This window comes from Tachyglossus aculeatus, chromosome 11 (genome assembly GCF_015852505.1).
Source record: "Tachyglossus aculeatus isolate mTacAcu1 chromosome 11, mTacAcu1.pri, whole genome shotgun sequence".
Lineage (NCBI taxonomy): Eukaryota > Metazoa > Chordata > Mammalia > Monotremata > Tachyglossidae > Tachyglossus > Tachyglossus aculeatus.
Window position 1 is genome coordinate 10,562,041 of NC_052076.1, and position 18,951 is coordinate 10,580,991.

Consider the following 18,951-nt stretch of genomic DNA (forward strand, 5'->3'; position numbering starts at 1 on the left):
TGCTTCTCGTTTTATTTTGTTTTTGCTCTTCCAATTTGTTCTCAATTCTGCCCCTGCCCCCATCCCTTCTGTAGGAATCATTTCATTCTCCGTTTCCACTCCATCATCTCATGTCACTAGCAGTGTGGGAGACCCAGCCAGGATAAGTCTGTTCCTCTTTCACTCTATTATTTATTGAAGAGTGCCTCTAAGAGGATCTCCTGGATTACTAGAACACCTATTGCTCAGTTCCATAGAGGACCAGAGACAACAGGACTGAAACCAAATGGAGATTCTACACCATCAGTAAGCTCCAAATGGTGAGAGATCTTTGTCTGAAAGCCCCGTGTTGGATAGGGACTGTGTCTGACCTGATTATTTTGTAACTGCCCCCATGTTTAGCACCATGTTTGGGACAGAGTAAGTACTTAACAAATAAAACGATTATTGGTATTCTTATTCATGGTATTAGTTAAGCAATCACTTTGTGCCAGGTACTGTACTAAGCAATGGGGTAGATTCAAGACAATCAGGTTGGACACAATCTTTGTCCCACATGTGGTTCACAGTGTTAATCCCCATTTTACAGATGAGGTAACAGGCACAGAGAAATTAAGTAATTTGCCCAAGATCACATAGCTGACAGGAGGTGGAGTCAGGATTAGAACTCAGGTCCTTCTGACTCCCAAGCTATGCACTGAGCCACACTGCTTCTACTGTGCTGATGACAAACCATAATCTGAGAACCCCGTGTCAGATAAGAACTGTATCTGACCCAATGTGTAGAACCGTGTTTGGTACATAGTAAGTGTTTAAAAAATAAAATAATTATAATAATGATTATAATGATAATAATGATTATAATGATAATAATGATTATAATTATATAATTATAATCTTACTATCTATGCAAAAGGAATCCTAAAATTCCAGTTGTTTCATACCAATGTAAGTCAGTGGACATGCCAAAAAAATGTTGCCCTAGTTAGAAATTCATAAAGGAAAGATTCACTGAGCTGCTAACTAATTCAGGGTTTGGATGGTCTTTTTCATGACTCACTGCTTAACACATTGTGATGAGCTGCTACCAGATGAGTAGAACCAGGGGACTTATAATCATGAGATCTCAAAACATCCTTTCACACTATTAAACCTTTCCAAATAGCTCTTGGGAATTAGGACTTTCGAATAAGTATTTATTGATTTGCTCTTGCTTTGATGAAGCAGCTGACATACTCTGAGAAAGAAGAAATGCCACACAGCCAGTCTGAAACATTTATATAAATAGAAAAGATGCAACCACCCCCTCCCCCGGACACACACTGTAATGGTCAGACAGGATCATCAAAAAATGGTTCTGATGGTTTCGTTGAACTGGATTGGTGCTCCAGGGGAGTTCCAAGGCCTGATGGTAGAGGAGGGGGAAGCAGAGTTTTTGCTCTGCTCTCAAACTAGGGGAGGTTTTGTGCCAATCAATCATCAATCGTATTTATTGAGCACTCACAGTGTGCAGAGCACTGTACTAAGCACTTGGGATAGTACAACATACGAGAGTCAGTAGACACGTTCCCTGTCCACAATGGGATTATGGTCTAGTGAGGGAAATGGATATTAATATAAGTAACTAAATTATGGTTATGTACATAAATGCTGTGGGGCTGAGGGAGGGGTGGAAAAAGGGAGCAATGTCAAGTGCAAGGACAATGCAGAAGGGAGTGGGAGAAGAGGAGGTAAGGCTTAGTCAGGGAAGGCCTCTTGGAGGAAATGCTTTGGGAGTACATCCCTGGCTCAAGTTGTCCCTTGATCTTCAGCCACTCACTGCTGTTTGGGATTCCCCTAAGGAAAACGACTGAAGTTGGGGGCAGGGGGGTGGGTGTCCCTTGAAAATATTTAGAACCGGGTTTTTCAAAACGTCTGACTCAAAGATGAATATTCATCTATATAGATGACTGGACTTTGGGAAGATATCTGAGATGGGGCCATGTAGGCATCTTCCACTGCCTACTTCCTCTTCACATGTAGAAGATATTGGACATTTTTGTTTTCCTTGATTCTTGAAACTCTTAGCTAAAAGTATTCCTCTGGAGCGCTTAACTGCATTATAGAATCTATCTCAGGAAGAAACTCTTGGGGCCTTCAGAACTTTTGGCAACAGGGGTAAAATCCAAACCAATCTGTTTTCCTTTCAAAAAATGTAGCGGGGCGGAGGTGGGGGTAGGGGGAGTGGGAGGTTTTGCTCTCACAATTAGGGGAACAAATCTTTTCCATTACATGTGGGAAAGAATTTTAAAGTCTATGTAGAAGATCTATGTAGAAGAACATTTGCTGTTTTGAATGTTTATTGGCAACAGATCATCGTTCCCACAATTGTTAACATTTGTTAATCATCCCAGGAGATTCTTGGGAGAAAGATGCTGAATGCACAATCACTGCTTTTTATGAAGAACAAGGCAGTATTTCATTAACTTCAGCAAATCTCCAGGTTTGAAGCTCTGTGATTGGTCTTTGGCTGGATGAACTGTTCTGGCATTGGTGCATCAGATACTGCTTGGTCTAGAATGGGTTCCAAGAAATTCTCAAGGCCGGGAGGGGCCAGATGGGTCCAAAGGCCAGAATAGGGGCCAGGTCTGATCCAGTCGCTTCGGTCCATAACCCCCAGGTCCGCTGAAACCCCAAGTCCAGGGGCAAAGGGGGTGACCTACTGTATTTGTGGCCAGCTTTGTGCCCCTGCCCTACAGTAGTAAGGGGATTTGCTCATTCAATCAATTTTATTAATTGAGTACTTATTGTGTGCATTGCACTGTACTAAGTGCTTGGGAGAATACATTATAACAGAGTTAGTATACATATTCCCTGTCCACAATGAGCTTACAATTTAGAGAGGAAGACAGACATTAATGCATATGATTGATTGATTAATGTAAATAAACAAATTACAGGTATGTGCATAAGTGCAGAGCGGCTGAGGGAGAAGTGAATAAAAGGGGCAAATCAGGAGAGCGCAGAAGGGAGTAGGAGAAGAGGAAATGAGGGCTCAGTCAGGGAAGATTTCTTGGAAGAGATGTGCCGTCAATAAGACTTTAAAGATGGGGAGAGTGATTGTCTGGGAGGCTAATACAGTAATCAAGGAGGGCTAGGATAAGTGCTTAGATTCACGTGGTAATAATAATAATCTTCAAGATGGTATTTGTTAATAATAATAATAATAATAATAATAATAATAATAATGACATTTATTACATGTTTTCTATGTGCAAAGCACTGTTCTAAGCACTGGAGAGATTACAAGGTGATCAGGTTGTCCCACGGGGGGCTCACAGTCTTAATCCCCATTTTACAGATGAGGTAACTGAGGCACAGAAAAGTTAAGTGACTTGCCCAAAGTCACACAGCTGACAATTGGCAGAGCTGGGATTTGAACCCATGACCTCTGACTCCAAAGCCTGTTCTCTTTTCCACTGAGCCACACTGTTAAGTGTTTACTATGTGCCAAACACCGTAGTAGATACAAGGTAATCAGTTTGTCCTACGTGGGGCTCACTGTCTTAATCTCCATTTTACAGAAGAGGTAATTGAGGCACAGAGAAGTTAAGTTACTTGCCCCAAGTCACACAGCTGATAAGGGACAGAGCCAGGAGTAGAACCCATGACCTCTGACTCCCAAACCCATGTTCTTTCCACTAATCTTCACTGGTAGTAGTTTTTGGGGAAAAGGAAAGTGTGGATTTTAGCAATATTGTGAAGGTTGAACCAACAGGATTTAGTGACAGATTGAATATGTGGGTTGAATGAGCGACCTGGCTCAAAGATAATGCCAAGGTTACAGGATGGAGAGGATGGGGTTCAGTGTGAGTCCTAGTTGGTGAAGAACCTTTTAGTGTTTGCTCTGACCTCATCCTTCAGGACTCATCTAACATTTTAGGAATAGAAGATTAGGAAAAGAAAGTGAGAAAGGTGTTGCATCATTGTTTTTCCCAGATAGGTGGGATGAATGGTGTGCTTTTCACTCCTCTTGAATGACTTGAGATGATGGAGCATCATAAGAAAAGAAAATCTTTGACATCTATCCCTCAGCACCCTGTGGGTTCAGAGGCAGATTCAAAAACCCAGTAAGAGAAGGATATGATAAAAGTAAGCTGGAAAGTGAGAGGGACAAAGAAAGAGAGAGGGACAAATGGAAGAGACAGGAGAAGCAGTGTGGCTCAGTGGAAAGAGCACAGGCTTTGGAGTCAGAGGTCATGGGTTCAAATCCTGGCTCCACCAACTGTCAGCTGTGTGACTTTGGGCAAGTCACTTAACTTCTCTGTGCCTCAGTTACCTCTTCTGTAAAATGGGGATTAAAACTGTGAGCCCCCACGGGACAACCTGGTCACCTTGTAACCTCCCCAGTGCTTAGAACAGTGCTTTGCACACAGTAAGCGCTTAACAAATACCATTATTATTATTATTATTAAAGGCAGAGGGGGGACAGAGGGAGAGAGAGAAAAACAGAGATGGAGAGGTAAAGGGGGAGAGAGGGAGAGTTAAAAGGGGAGAGAGAGAGGAAGAGAGAGCAAGGGGGAGAGACCAGGGGGGAGAGGGAGAGAGAAAGAGTGGGAGAGAGATTGGAAGAGAAGGAGGAAGAAAGGAGGAGAGAGAAGAAAGAGGGAGTCAAAGAGAGGGAGAGTCTAACAGATCCTGATACACCAGGAAATACTATGGAAGGCAAGATGTAAACCCCAAAGGGCAGGAGAAAAGGAACAGTAGATCTTAGGATCCCCCACAAATTCTTCAGAGATTTCAGCTAGAATGTAATATCTCACCTTTTAAACCTCATACAGGGGGAAAATGTCACATTATAAAGAAAAGTGAGGATAGGAATTTTCAATCTATTGATCTTCTTTGCTGGGCTGGAGAAAGCAGAGTGAGTTGTCCCCATAGGAGACATTGAGCAAAATGACCATTACAGAAAGACTTTGGGGATGTATTGACAAAGCACCATAACAGTGAATTGCCTAAATAAAGACATGGATTATATTCTCAGCTACAATACTTCTACACAAGGAGTTACACTGTACAAAATCCAAGCCTTCCTGATCCAGTGTCCCACTGCACTATCTTGTCCCACCTCTGACTTGCCTTCTCCTTGTAATTGGGCTGCACTTTCAGTCTCAGTGCTTACGTACGCTTAGTTTGCTGCCCCTCATTCAACTGGCCATCACCAGCTAGAAAGAAATGAGAAGCAGCCGGGGAGTCAGAAGGACCTGGGTTTTAATCCCAGTCGGCTGCTTGAATGCTGTGTGACCTTGGGCAAGTTGCTTCACTTCTCCGTGCCTCGGTTCCCTCAATCTCTAAAATGGGGGTTAAGACTGAGAGCCCCGTGTGGGACAGGGACTATGTCCAACCTGATAATCCTGTATCTACCCCAGTGGTTAATACAGTGCCTAGCACATAGTAAGCCCTTAACAAATACCATCCAAAACACAAAAAAAGTGATTACTTCTCTTGAGACAAGATCAGCCTTCATGAAGCAATGATAGCACTGATATCTTAGGGACATATAAATATGTCCTGGAGCTAGGAATGTCATAACAGAAAGTCATAATAATAGTGAGTAGGTGTAGAGGAAACAAATAAAGCATAACACATTTGTATGCTTAAAATGAGAGATCATTTTTACAGCACTTCTCCTGATAACTTGGAAAATGTATTTAACACCTGAAAATTACAGGCTTTAAAATGGCACATTATGGGAGTGACTCACATTGTGTAGATAAACTCCTTAACCAATTATGCTTAAATCTCTAATCATTAAAAGCTAAATTAGTATAATCCACTAGTTTCACTCAGGGCACCTATTTAGCAGTGTAGGCAAACTTCAGTTTACTTACTCCGTCACAATAATATTAACAAAATTTACACTGCTATTTCTTAGTAAAAAGAACATGTACAGTGGGTTCACTGGTGGACAGTACTCTTTTTGGAGGCTGAAATGGTACCGTCCAAAGAAAGTACATGAACTAGAGAATTCCATTCCCGACCATTACTTTGCATTTAGTTTAAGCACACATGTGAGCTTCATCTTCATGCAGTGGAAGATTCCCACTGGAGTTGAAGAAAAAAATTGTTTGTGCAGTAGCACCCAACCCTTGCTCCCAAAGCATCCAAGATCATGAAATCATCACTTGTGAAACTGCTTGAACAGAAAGATGATGATATTATTAATTCTTTACTTTCTCCCTCCATGGTTTGCATCAATTTGAAAAAGCTTCAAAGCCTTGATTGGTGTCTCTAAATTATACCTGTGACGTCTGCTCAAAATTACCCACCAAAAGAACCCACTGGATAAAAATTCCAAATGACACAACCTGCTAATGATATGCAATATATGACAGTAGATTTAGGACTTCTCCTACATAATATCTCTTGCCTTGCCTCTGTGACTGTCTCATTGATTATAAAAGAAAAACCATATGACAAGAGGGGGAACATGTTACAACGGAGCCACATGTTTGCTATAAGATTACAAAAGGCTTTCTATATGGTATTTGTTGAGCAATTACTATGTGTTAAACACTGTTCTAAACACTGGGCAGGCACAGGTCACTTAGGTCAGACACAGTCCTTGCCCACATGAAGATCATAGACTAAGTAGGAGGGAGAACAGGCATTGAATCCCCAGTTTACAGTTGATGAAACTGAGGCACGGAGAAGCTAAGTGACTTGCCTAAGGTCACACAGCAAGGACTCGACAGAGCGGAGATAATAATAATAACAATAATGTTAGCATTTGTTAAGCGCTTACTATGTGCAAAGCACTGTTCTAAGCGCTTGGGGGGATACAAAGTGATCAGGTTGTCCCACATGGGGCTCACAGTCTTAATCCCCATTTTACAGATGAGGTAACTGAGGCTCAGAGAAGCAAAGTGACTTGCCCAAGGTCACACAGCAGACATGTGGCGGAGCTGGGATTCGAACCCACGACCTCTGACTCCAAAGCCCATGCTCTTTCCACTGAGCCACGCTGCTTCTCTGATAAGAACCCAGGTCCTCTGATTCCAAGGCCCGTGCTCTTTCCACTTTCCACTTAGGCCATGCTACTTCTCCTGTTTCAATCTGTAACTTTGTTTCAGGATAACTGAGTAGTTTGAATTTGAAACTAGTATATTTTCTATCAGCTGTGATGCCATCCTACCTAATGCATGCTCATAGTTCATGAAATTTGAAGAAAATATAGGTCAATCAAACTAAAAAGATGAGTGCTTAAAAGGAAAAGAGGATGAAAGGAGAGGAATTTGTCTGTTTTGCATTTCACCCCTGAAGCCTGAGAGGCAGCTTCTGAGGCTGTAGGGCTAATTTAGAACTTACTACAGAATTAACTTTCTCTAATCCTGTGCTTGTGAAAAATTTGCCAATAAAATGGAGTGTCGCTCTTAGCTCTCTGGAAGACTGCTTTGGAGGCTACCAAAATTGTCATAATAAATGAGCAAGTCAGAGGACCTGAGTTCTAATCTTGATTCCACCACTTGTCTGAGTCATTTAATTTATTTGTGCCTCAATTACCTCATCTGTAAAATGGAGATTAAGACTGTGAGACACAGGTGGGGCATGGACTGTATCCAACCTGATTACCTTATATCTACCCCAGTACTTAGTACAGTGCCTGATAAAGTAAGTACTTAACAAATACCATTTTTTTTAAAAGCACCTACTCACAGTAGGGGACTATCAATATCTAAATATTTTAAGGCCTAGTTGGATTTCCTCATGTGGCTAAATAGCAACACTACTTCCAGTGAAAGACAACCCACAAAAAAGCTATGCCAGTTTTGCAGAAGCCCAAAGCTAGGTGGAAAAATGATTCACACAGTCTTCCCAAAGAAAGCAAATTTGGGAAGGAAAAGGGAATTTGTTAAATTTAAAAAAACCCACTTTTAGTTATAGTTATTCATTGCTTACTTGGAAATAAAGAAGTGGCATAGCCTAGTGGATACAGTATGGGACTGGGAATCAGAAGTCCTGGAATCTAGTCCTGGCTCCGTCACTTCTCCACTGTGTAACCTTAAGCGAGTCACTTATTATCATTATTGTTATTATTATTATTTTGGTATTTGTTAAGCGCTTGCTATGTGTCAGGTACTGTTCTAAGCTATGGGATAGATACAAGGTAGTCAGGTTGTCCCAAGTGGGGCTCACAGTCTTAATCTCCATTTTATAGATGATGTAACTTGAGGCCCAGAGAAGTGAAGTGATTTGCCCAAGGTCACACAGCAGACAAGTGGCTTCCCTTCTCTGTCCTTCAGTTACCTCATCTGTAAAATGGTGATTAACACTGTGAGCTCCAACCTGATTAGCTTGTATTTTCCCCAAAGCTTACAGTGCCCTGCACATAGTAAGCACTCAATAAATACCAAAAAAGAAAAAAAAATGCCTGCCATTCTAGAAAGACATGCCACTTAAGTATGTTTAATCTACAAAGACTCAACTTTTAAACTAAAATCAGATGTTGATATCTTCCTATAAAAGGGTAACCTTTCTGCAGGTATCCAAGTAAACTGGAGTTAAGTCCATTTTTTGAAATATATTTATTTGGTCATTATCTCAAATGCTTAATAATAAAATCTGCTTGAGTACAGACACACTAAGCCAACATTAGATGGCACTTGATCATAATTAAGAGTCATAAAGAAGTGCATCTTGATGATAACTGATACGAATGTTTAATATGCCAAGTCTATGAGTGGAGTATAAATGGAAATTGCCATCCAGCCTGTACCCCTACATTTGTTTTCAGTTAAAGACAAATTAAATTCCACCCAATAACCCTATTCAATGAGGCAGATGATTCTTTCTCTTTTATACTTGTGTGCCTGGATCGTTCCTTCTGGCAACAAAAAGGCATTAGTATACCATCTCCAGGGATGCTGCAAAGCATTGATCTCATTTGGCCCCCAAAACGCATCTTCTACAAGCCAACATTATCCCTGAACTTGCCAAGGGAAGCAGATTCACACATTCCCTTTGTTTCACTGTGTAGAGAGGCATGCTACCAGGGAATGGGGTCAAAAAGTTGATTTCTGTAGATAAATGGCAGCCCTCCTAAATGTTCTTCACCATCTACTATCTCAGTTTGTACTTCATTTCTTTGTTAACTCCATGTGATAAGGGGGAAGCTTGGCTTGTAGTTTTGTATAATGAGTCTCCATAAATCTGTTTAGATAGTCCAAAGGGCTCTCTTTCAGTTACTATACATTGCTGAGAAGGCACCTCTTATACCAAACTCACCAAGGTGTGCTTTCAGCATTGTGTGAGATTTCTATTTAAGGAAACTCAGTCCCAGCTTAATATAAAATGACACTTACTAGGAATCATGAGAAATGGAACTCGCCCAGTTATTGTTACACAAACCAATGTCAAAGACAACAAAGAAAAACAAAAGTATGGAAAAATATTAGTTCTCTACTTAAAGAAGAGGACTTCAGGAATATGCTAGGAAAAACCCCCACAATTGAGCCATCTATTTTTTTATGGTATTTCTTAAGCATTTACTATGTGCCAGACACTGTTTAAAGCACTACTACTACTACTTATAATGATAATTGTGGTATTCGTTAAGCACTTACTATGTGCCAGGCACTGTACTAAGCACTGGGGTAGATATAAACTAACTGGGTTGAACATAGTCCCTGTCTCACACAGGGCTCGGAGTCTTATTTTATAGACTCATTTTATAGATGAGGTGACTGAGGCACAGAGAAGTGAAGTGACTTGCCCAAGGTCATAAAGCAGACAAGTGGCAGAGCTAGGATTAGAACCCAGGTCCTTCTGACTCCAAGGCCACACACTACAGAGAAGCAGCACAGCTTAGTGGAAAGAGCACAGGCTTGGGAGTCAGAAGTCATGGGTTCTAATCCTGACTCCGCCACATATCAGCTGTGTGACTTTGGGCAAGTCACTTAACTTCTCTGTGCCTCAGTTACCTCATCTGTAAAATGGGGATTAAAACTGTGAGCCCCATGTAGGACAACCAGATTACCTTGTATCAACCCCAGTGCTTAGAACAGTGCTTTGCACATAGTTAGTGCTTAACAAATTCCATAATTATTATAATTATTATTATTATTGCTAGGCCATGCCACTTCTCCATGAATAGGTCTAAACAAAAGGAGGAAACCTACAAAATGAAGAAATTTGCTTTGAATTCCCAAATTTTGACTTTCAAACATGTTCATCCAATTGTGTGCCACACATTATGCTTTTAAAATTGCAACTAAAAAGAATAATTGAGCAAGAGACAATTACTAAAATCCTTAAGCTTACTCTCACATAAATAATATGTTCCTGGTCAGGGATAGCATAGTAATGCATTGCATTAACAATGATCTCCACCTTTGGTTTTTAAATTACCTGGGTCTAAGAGTCTTGAATCAATCAATTAATGGCACTTTCCATGTGCAGAGCACTGTAATAAGAGCTTGGGAGAATACAACACAATAGAGTCGGTAGACCCATTCCCTGCCTACAACAAGCTTACAGTCTAGAGAGAGAGACAGCCATTAATATAAATAATTTACAGATATGTACAAAAGGGCTGAGGGTGGGTTGAATACCAAATTCATTCCTGCATTCATTCAATCATATTTATTGAGTGCTCACTGTGTGCAGAGCACTGTACCAAGCACTTGAGAGAGTAAAATATAACAACTGCCCAAAGGGTAAAGTTACTTCAATGTAGAAATGCAATTTACCAAAAAACTCAATCAGGTCTGACTAAAAGCCCAAAACAAGAATAATAATAATAATAATTTAAAAATCTATGCCTTGAGCAATCACAAGACCCAAACGAAATCCAGCAAAGTCACAAGTCTTGAGAGAGTATCCTGAGAGATGACACTGTTATGTATATGACTAATTCTACTGCCTCAAAGGACAAGACTATGACCCTAACTCTGACTCTAACAATACTGAAACTACCTGGCTCCCATCTCCAGCTCCATCTGGGAACTCAATTGCCAGACAAGGTCAGAGAACAATAATAATAATAACAATGGTATTTGTTAAGTGTTCACTAGGTTTCAAGCACTGTTCTAAGGTAGATACAAGTTAATCAGGTTAAAAATCCCTGTCCCACAAAGGTCTCACTATCTTAATCTCCATTTTACAGATGAGGTAACTGATGCCCAAGGTCACACAGCAGACAAGTGGCAGAGCTGGGATTAGAACCCAGGTCCTTCTGACTCCCAGACCCATTCTCCCCAACCACTAAGCCATGAGGCTTTTCCTAGACCCCGTCAGTAAATCAGGGCACTCAGGGCAATCTCTATGTGAGCCAAATCTTTCAATAAGATTTGACTACAGAATAGCAATGAATTCCATATTTGTGAAAAGTTATGCCAGACATACACATATTATTTTTAAGCTATGCAAACAGATTTAGATGAGTGACAGTTGATACAACTTTAGGATCTACTTAAGGAAAGTATTCCAACAAAAATATATATGTTAATCATGGTTAACGAAAAATGCTAAAACTGGCACAGTCAATCAGCTCTGTATAGAGCTGGGGTAACCCAAACTTCTCTAGCTGGGATTCAATACATTTGACATCTCAGCATTCTTGACTACATCTATTTACATTGAGGAGAAAAGAAACAAGGTCAAGAAATGTGAAGCATGCCCAACATATTGCCAACTACAAATTTGTCTATCTCCTGCATGCTGAAAGGTATTTACCACAAGCCACAATCCCATGAAGGTGGTCAAATTCCGTGTTCACATAAGATTTGTCTGTAAGTGGCACTCCAATGCCAGGTTAAAAAGTATCACCAAATACACCAGGTTTTTTTTTAGCAACATTGAACATTCAGTACGTTCAACTGGTCGATTGATTGTTAACAAGCATTAGGCTTGTTAGCAAATCCTTCTGTCCTCCTGGATGTATATCTTTGGGTTCAAGGACTTTATATGCTTTCCTCCCTGGTCAGGGAGTCTACCTGATTGAAAGTTGTAGGATTAGAGGCTGGAAAGCCTGTAGTCCCCAACCTCACTCCCCGCCCCCCTCAACCTTGCTTCTGGTTTGCCTTGCCTTACCTGAGGCCTCACAGGGTGTCAGTGGAGACAAAAGGACTGATGTGGTTTAGGCCAATCAGGAGGTGGAAAGTTGTAGCAGCAGTAGTAGTAGTGGTATTACTATATTATTTATTAAGTGCTTACAATGGATAAAGCACTGCGCTAAGTGCTAGAAAATGAGTATGGTTGAGATATCTACAGAAATATGGCTTCCAAAACATTGCCCTTCCCTCCAGAATGTTTCTTGTTAATTGTAGGTAGGCAGTCAGTACATCATTCAGATTTTTCTCCTCAAAAAATATGCTTGTCCCACACCAGAAATTTACAACAGGATAATTTTTGGTTGCCTTAGGGATCTGACCACAGTTTTTATCCCAAAGCTGAGCACAACAGTTCAAATTCCTAATGTCAATTAATCAAGTAATCATATTTTTAAGTGCTTACTGTGTGCAGAGCACCATACTAAGCGATTGGTAGACTACAATGTAATGGAGTAGGTAGATATGTTCCTTGCCCGCAGCAAGTTTATAGTTTAGAAAGGGAGACAGCAATTAATATAAATAAATAATTTACAGATATGTACATAAGTGCTGTGGGGCAGAAAGGGGTTGGAGAATAAAGGGAGCAAATCAGGGTGGCACAGAAGGGAGCAGGAAAGAGGAAATGAGGGCTTTGTCAGAAAAGGCCTCTTGGAGGAGAGGTGCCTTCATTTGGGCATTGGCTACTGTCTGTCGGATATGAAGAGGAAGGGCATTCCGGGCCAGAGGTAGGATGAGGGCAAGAGGTCAGTGGCGAGATAGACGAGATTTGGGTACAGAGTAGACAGTCAACAGAGGAGCGAAGTGTGTGGGCCAGGTTGTAGTAAGAGCAGTGAGATGAGGTAGGAGGGGGCAAGATGATTGAGTGTCATTTCTGGGACACTACTATAAGGGTCTTCTGGTAAATGGTTTGTCTTAAAACAATCTGCTTCGTGCACAAATATCCTGCTTCCCCACACTAAAAACAGCTACACTTTAAATTGCATATCCTAAGTTTATTTTTAACTTTGGCATATGAACTACTTTGAACAGAATAAAAGCTTGTAAATGGTTCTACATCATTTGTTGAGATCTTGCTAAAATAGAAAATACCAGCTAAAGAAAAACTTGCCAACAGACCAGAGTAAAAATATTTCTGATTTTCATCACTTGAAAGTCTCATTTTAGAATGCAAAACGAAGATGATTACAAGTCACAATATCTTCTTGAGATCCACCTGCTTGGGTTAACCTGATTGAAATGTAAATTTTGTTCCTTTTTAGGATTTTCTGTTATGCTCTGTTATAACATGAAAGACTAAGGTTTGGGGTGTGTGATTTTTAAAGTGGGTCTTGTCCCATAAATATTCTAATTTTAAATAAGGTACAATAAATTTCTATTTTTGTAGTCACAACACTATGATAGAGTCTCCCTGGAGGAATATTTTAAATTTGGGCATTTTGTACTGTAATTTGACTTTAAGAGTTATCATAGGATTCATTGATAAAGCTGCTTGAGACACCATGGCCCATTATTTACAGCATGAACCAAATAACGACAATAATGCTAGCTTCCCCAGGAAGGAAGAGGGGTAGAAGTCCTGATTCTAATGATCCCTTTTCCCCCATGTTCCTCTAGCCAGGAATCACTTCCATTTCACTTGCCATTTTACTAAGTTCTCTTGCCACTAATTCAGAAAACTGTGAATTTTTCTGAAATCCTTGATTCCAGTGAGCAATCCAATATCAATATGAATAAAAGAAGTCCATTAATAAACCTACATCTTCTGATAGAGGACAAGCCTAGCCAAACAAGAACAAGTCTAATAAAAAATATAGTAAATAACTCTTCTGTATCTCCCCAAATAAACAATTTGAAATAACAGGAAAATTGCACCTTGGAAAATTCCTAGAGTTTCATATTACCTGTGGTTTTTTTTCCCCTCTTAAGAACACCTATTTAAATAATGATGGAGCTTTATCCTAAATTCTAACATGTTTCAGGAGAGTTAATCATTCTTTTCCAAATCAAGATGGAATTGCCTAGTTTAGACTGATAGAGTCTCCTTACAAACTTAAAGAAGAAACTGCATATTTTGTTATTTCCATAAGAGCTGGAGCACCTTAAAAATAATCATTGTGATATATTATTTCAAAAAATGAGAGAGGCAAATTCAGCTCTATAGACTTGCACTGAGAAAAGGCATTGTAAACATGCATATCACCACTAGATCCTATTTTACACATCGACCCTAAACCTGGACTGATTTGCCATTCAGAAATGGAGGCCTAAGTCCAAAGACCTTAGATTTGGGTCACCATTCAATATAGATTAAAAAAAAAAGTTTCAAAGTATCAGAATTTGCCGCATGGCTCCGTGGAAAGAGCACGGGCTTTAGAGTCAGAGGTCAAGGGTTCAAATCCCGACTCCACCAATCGTCAGCTGTGTGACTTTGGGCAAGTCACTTCACTTCTCTGGGCCTCAGTTACCTTATGTGTAAAATGGGGATTAAGATTGTGAGCCCCCCCCCCCCGGGACAACCTGATCACCTTGTAACCTCCCCAGCACTTAGAACAGTGCTTTGCACATAGTAAGTGTTTAATAAATGCCATTACTATTATTATTATTATCACAGACTTTGTTTTGGGACATTTTAAAAAAAGAGGCAACCACACCGGCATTAGAATTACAGACCAAAATGGCACACTTTCAAACTATCCATATGGATAAGAATTTGAATTTACAGCTAAACAAAATCGTGAAAAACATGACACTTTTAAAGATAGCTGCAGCGTGGTCTATTGGAATGCCTGTAGTGTAGACACAAAACAAAAACTATTATTGCATACTCTCTTCAAAGGAACCAGGATTAGGTTGAAATTTCAGCAGTTTGCAAAACCATTATCCCACGTTTTCTAGCATACTTAAAATATGATGCTGTAACTTGATTCCATGAAATCCTAAATTCTACACCTGACAGAATAGAATAGTCTCGCTAATGTGCGACTCTCTGAGGGAGAAGAATTGAATGCTGAGGAATTGGACCGTGAGGGCTTTTGAATATTAGAGATCTTAACAAGTTTCATGAGAGGATGGGTGGGAGTGAAAAAAATGTCTGGAAATATCCACGGAATAAATGCACTTCATCGTCTTCCTCATCATTACAACAGAATAGCTGCTGCATTATTTCCTCACAAAGGGAGGGATCTTTTTGGTTGGAAACAAAGCTTTGACTCCACCGAGAACAAAAGCTATGTTTAAAGACGTTAATTTCTTCCGGGGCCAATTAACTGGGAAAGGACACAAAAACAACCGAGTAGATTCCTTCATTTACAATCTAAAAGTGTTTCCCAGGATAGCTACATTTCTGTAAAACGCTATTCTGAAAGTTTCAGCCAGATGTTCTTATAATACTTTTGCCCTCGGTTTCCAATATCTCCACACTTAGGAAAAGTCTTAGAAGTTCCTTATATGTGAAATTATTTTTCTTAACTCATGTATAATGATAGGTTATAAGTATCCACAAAGGAAGCACTTTGGCAGTTTAACGAAGCAATAAACTGCATTTTATGCACATTTCCCTCCTTTATTACAATCCTCAGTTTGAAGAAAGTAAAATGGGATGTTTTCAAACGACCATTTGACAACTAAAGTATTGGTAAATTTTTCAAGCATAGGAGATAATTGTGTTCTTGTCTAGCACTGACACACCCACCCCAACCAAATAGCTGCCTCGTCAGCTAGCTCGAAGAGCCGTCCCCAAATGGAACAGACTATGGAAAGGGAATCCCTCCTCCCAGTTGCCGTGCCAGAAGGCCGCGATTTTATTCCATCCACTGTGGTGGCAGAATCAATCAGTCAATAAGTCACTCAATCAGTGGTATTTACTGAGCACTTACTGGGTACAGAGCACTGCACCGAGTGCTTGGGGGAGTATAATACAGTAGATCTAATAGACACAATCCCTGCCCGCCAGATTGTAACACTCTAGAGAAGGAGTCACCCTGGCTGTACTTACTGTAGAGCCAAATCATGGTGTCAAATCATGGTTAAGCAAAGTCTGGGACTCCAAAATTAGTAAATGAGAAAATGATTTGTTTTCAACAACTCTTCTTTAGGAAGTGAGAAGGTCTCTTTCTGGGGATATCTTAGAGGCATTTCTGACGATGAGTATTTATTCCTGGTTTCCAAGCGCTTAGTACAGTGCTCTGCACACAGTAAGTGCTCAATAAATACGATTGAATGAAAGAATGGTGTTTTAAACAATGGTTCTTGAATTTCACAAGTAAGTTTAGCCAAATTGCTCTCTCCCACACACCATCAGCTCAGTATTAACAGTCTGGTCACTTACTCCTCCTCTCGCTCCCCACCTTAAATTTCTGGCCCTGCCTAGTGGGAATACATCTCACAAGCTAGATCCGGTTTCAGCCTTCTTGAAAAGCATAAACAAGGCTCAGGGGCACTTACTCCCACGATACAATTCCCTTCTGCCTGTGACACCCGAATTGGCTTCAGCGGATTCCTGAATTAACCTTCCAAACGATATATATATATATATATATATATATATATATATATATATATATATATATATACACACACACACATATATATATATAGCTAAATATATATATATATATATATATAAGGTTGACAGAATTCACTGGGCGAGCTGCTCGTTTTACCTTTACTACGCTTGCTGATGTCTTTCTCTTTATAATAAAGCCCTAGTAGCCCCAAGAATAAACGCGCACAGCAAACACACACCGGGAGCAAGGCTTCATATTAAGTGTGATGACCGAGTTCGGCGCAGGGTCTATTGAAAGTTGCCTTCAAGTGACGGAAACAGGGTGGTGGGAGAAAACAGACGGCTGCTGGTACCGGTACCAAAAACTTCAGGCTTTCTAAAAATAAAATAAGCGGCTCGCTGCAGGGTGGTGGGCGCCGGTCTCCGGAGGGTCTCGGTGAGCCGAGGGGTTGGAGGTTTGTGGGAGGGGTCTTGTGGAGCCCGGGATCCGAAGTACGGGGCAAAGGGCTTCGCCACGGAACCCAGGGGGTCCCAACTCCCGGCTGCCCTAGGCATCTCCGCACGTCTCCTAGCAGCACGTCTCCAGGGAGACGCCGGGAGATCATGGACCACTCCGAAGGATGGAGAGGGTGCGGTCCCGCCCCGTTCTGGGAAAGAGGGCTGAGCCTCCTCGCCCCGCCCCCTCCCCGAGGGAGACGATAATAATAATAATGATGGTATTTAATAATTATAATGGCATTTATTAAGCGCTTACTATGTGCAAAGCACTGTTCTAAGCGCTGGGGAGGCAAGGTGATCAGGTTGTCCCACAGGGGGCTCACAGTCTTCATCCCCATTTTACAGATGAGGGAACTGAGGCACAGAGAAGTGAAGTGACTTACCTAAAGTCACACAGTCGACAATTGGCAGAGCGGGGATTTGAACCCGTGACCTCTGACTCCAAAGCCCGAGCTCTTTAAGCGCCTATGTGCCAGACACTGTACTAAGCGCTGGGTTGTCACAAGCAAATCGGATTGGACACAGTCCCTGTCCCATGTGGGGCTCACAGTCTCAATCGTCATTTTCCAGACGAGGTCACTGAGGCCCAGAGAAGTGAAGTGACTTGGCCAGGGTCACACAGCAGGCAAGCGGCCAAGGCGGGTTTAGAACCCATGTTCCGCCCAGCGCCCTCCCTCGGGAAGGCCTCCGCCGAAGCCCCGCCTCTCCCGGACGAAGCCCCGCCCCTCCGACCAACCGGCCCGCGCAGCCCGCTACGCAGACGCAGTACTCTCCGCCCCTTGGAGCGCGCTGAGCATCCTCCTGTCCCCCGGCTTCCCGAACGCCCGGGCGGATCCCTTCTCTTCCCGTCCCAGCTCCCGTTTTCCGCGTCCCTTATTCATTCATTCATTCATTCATTCATTCAATCATATTTATTTGAGCGCTTACTGTGTGCAGAGCACTGTACTAAGCGCTTGGGAAGTCCAAGTCGGCAACATCTAGAGACGGTCCCTACCCAACAGCGGGCTCACAGTCTTGAAGGGGGAGACAGACAACAAAACAAAACATATTTCCGTCCTCCCCCGCCACCCCGCGAAGCCGTCCCCGGGAAGGGGGGTTGGCGCCGCCCCCCTACCTGTGCGGGGGGCGAGGGGGGTGGTGGCCGCCGTCGCGGAGAAGGCGGGCGGAGGGTGGGGGAGAAATCGCTCAGACCGACCGACCGATGGCGGCGGCGGCGGCGGCGGGACCCCGGGCCGGGCGCTTTGTCCCTCCGTTCCCCCCTCGGCCGGCTCCGGGGCCGCCCGCCACCTGCCAGCCCGCATCTAATAATAACGGGCCCCGTGTCAGGTGGCCGCGCGCGGACGGCGCTGCCATTGGTGGGGCGGGGAGCGCCGCGCGTTCCGATTGGCCGAGGGGCGCGGACGGCGCCGCCATTGGTGGAGCGGGGAGCGCCGCGCGATCCGATTGGCCGAGGGGCGCGGCCGGCGGGCCCCGGGAGGAGGCGGGGCGGCGAGCGGGCGGGCAGGCGGGCGGTCGGCGCCTTTGTGCTCGTTCGACGCGCGCTGTGTCCGCCCGGGCTCCGGCTGCCGCGGCGGCCGCATCAATAATTCAGAGCGGCGGCGGCGGCGGGCTGGAAGGAGGAGCGGCGGCGGCTATGCGTCCCGGAGGCCCCGGGCAGCGGCGTTCGCTGGCGGGGCGCCCCTGAGGCTGGGGGGGCGCGGGGAAGGGCCGGCGGCCACCCGCGGGGGGCACCGGGGCGGCCGGCGCCGAGGAGGAGCCAGCGGCGGACTCGCGAGCACCGGCGCGGCGGAGCGGAGCCGCAGCGGCGCGGCGGACGGGCGGGCGGGCGGGCGGAGGAGGAACCGAGCCCCGCCGGGGGCGGGGGGCGGGACAGCCGAGCCT

The 18,951-nt window shown here is 43.0% G+C and overlaps 1 protein-coding gene across 1 annotated transcript in view; it reads right to left on the minus strand.

Moving 5' to 3' along the window:
- C11H16orf78 (chromosome 11 C16orf78 homolog) overlaps positions 1-18,287 on the minus strand; it is an 83,441-nt gene extending 65,154 nt beyond the window's left edge. Inside the window, exon 1 of the mRNA XM_038754011.1 lies at positions 18,185-18,287. The gene's annotated coding sequence lies outside the window, so the exon portion shown is untranslated. The remainder of the gene's footprint in view (positions 1-18,184) is intronic.
- Positions 18,288-18,951: the final 664 nt, after the last annotated feature.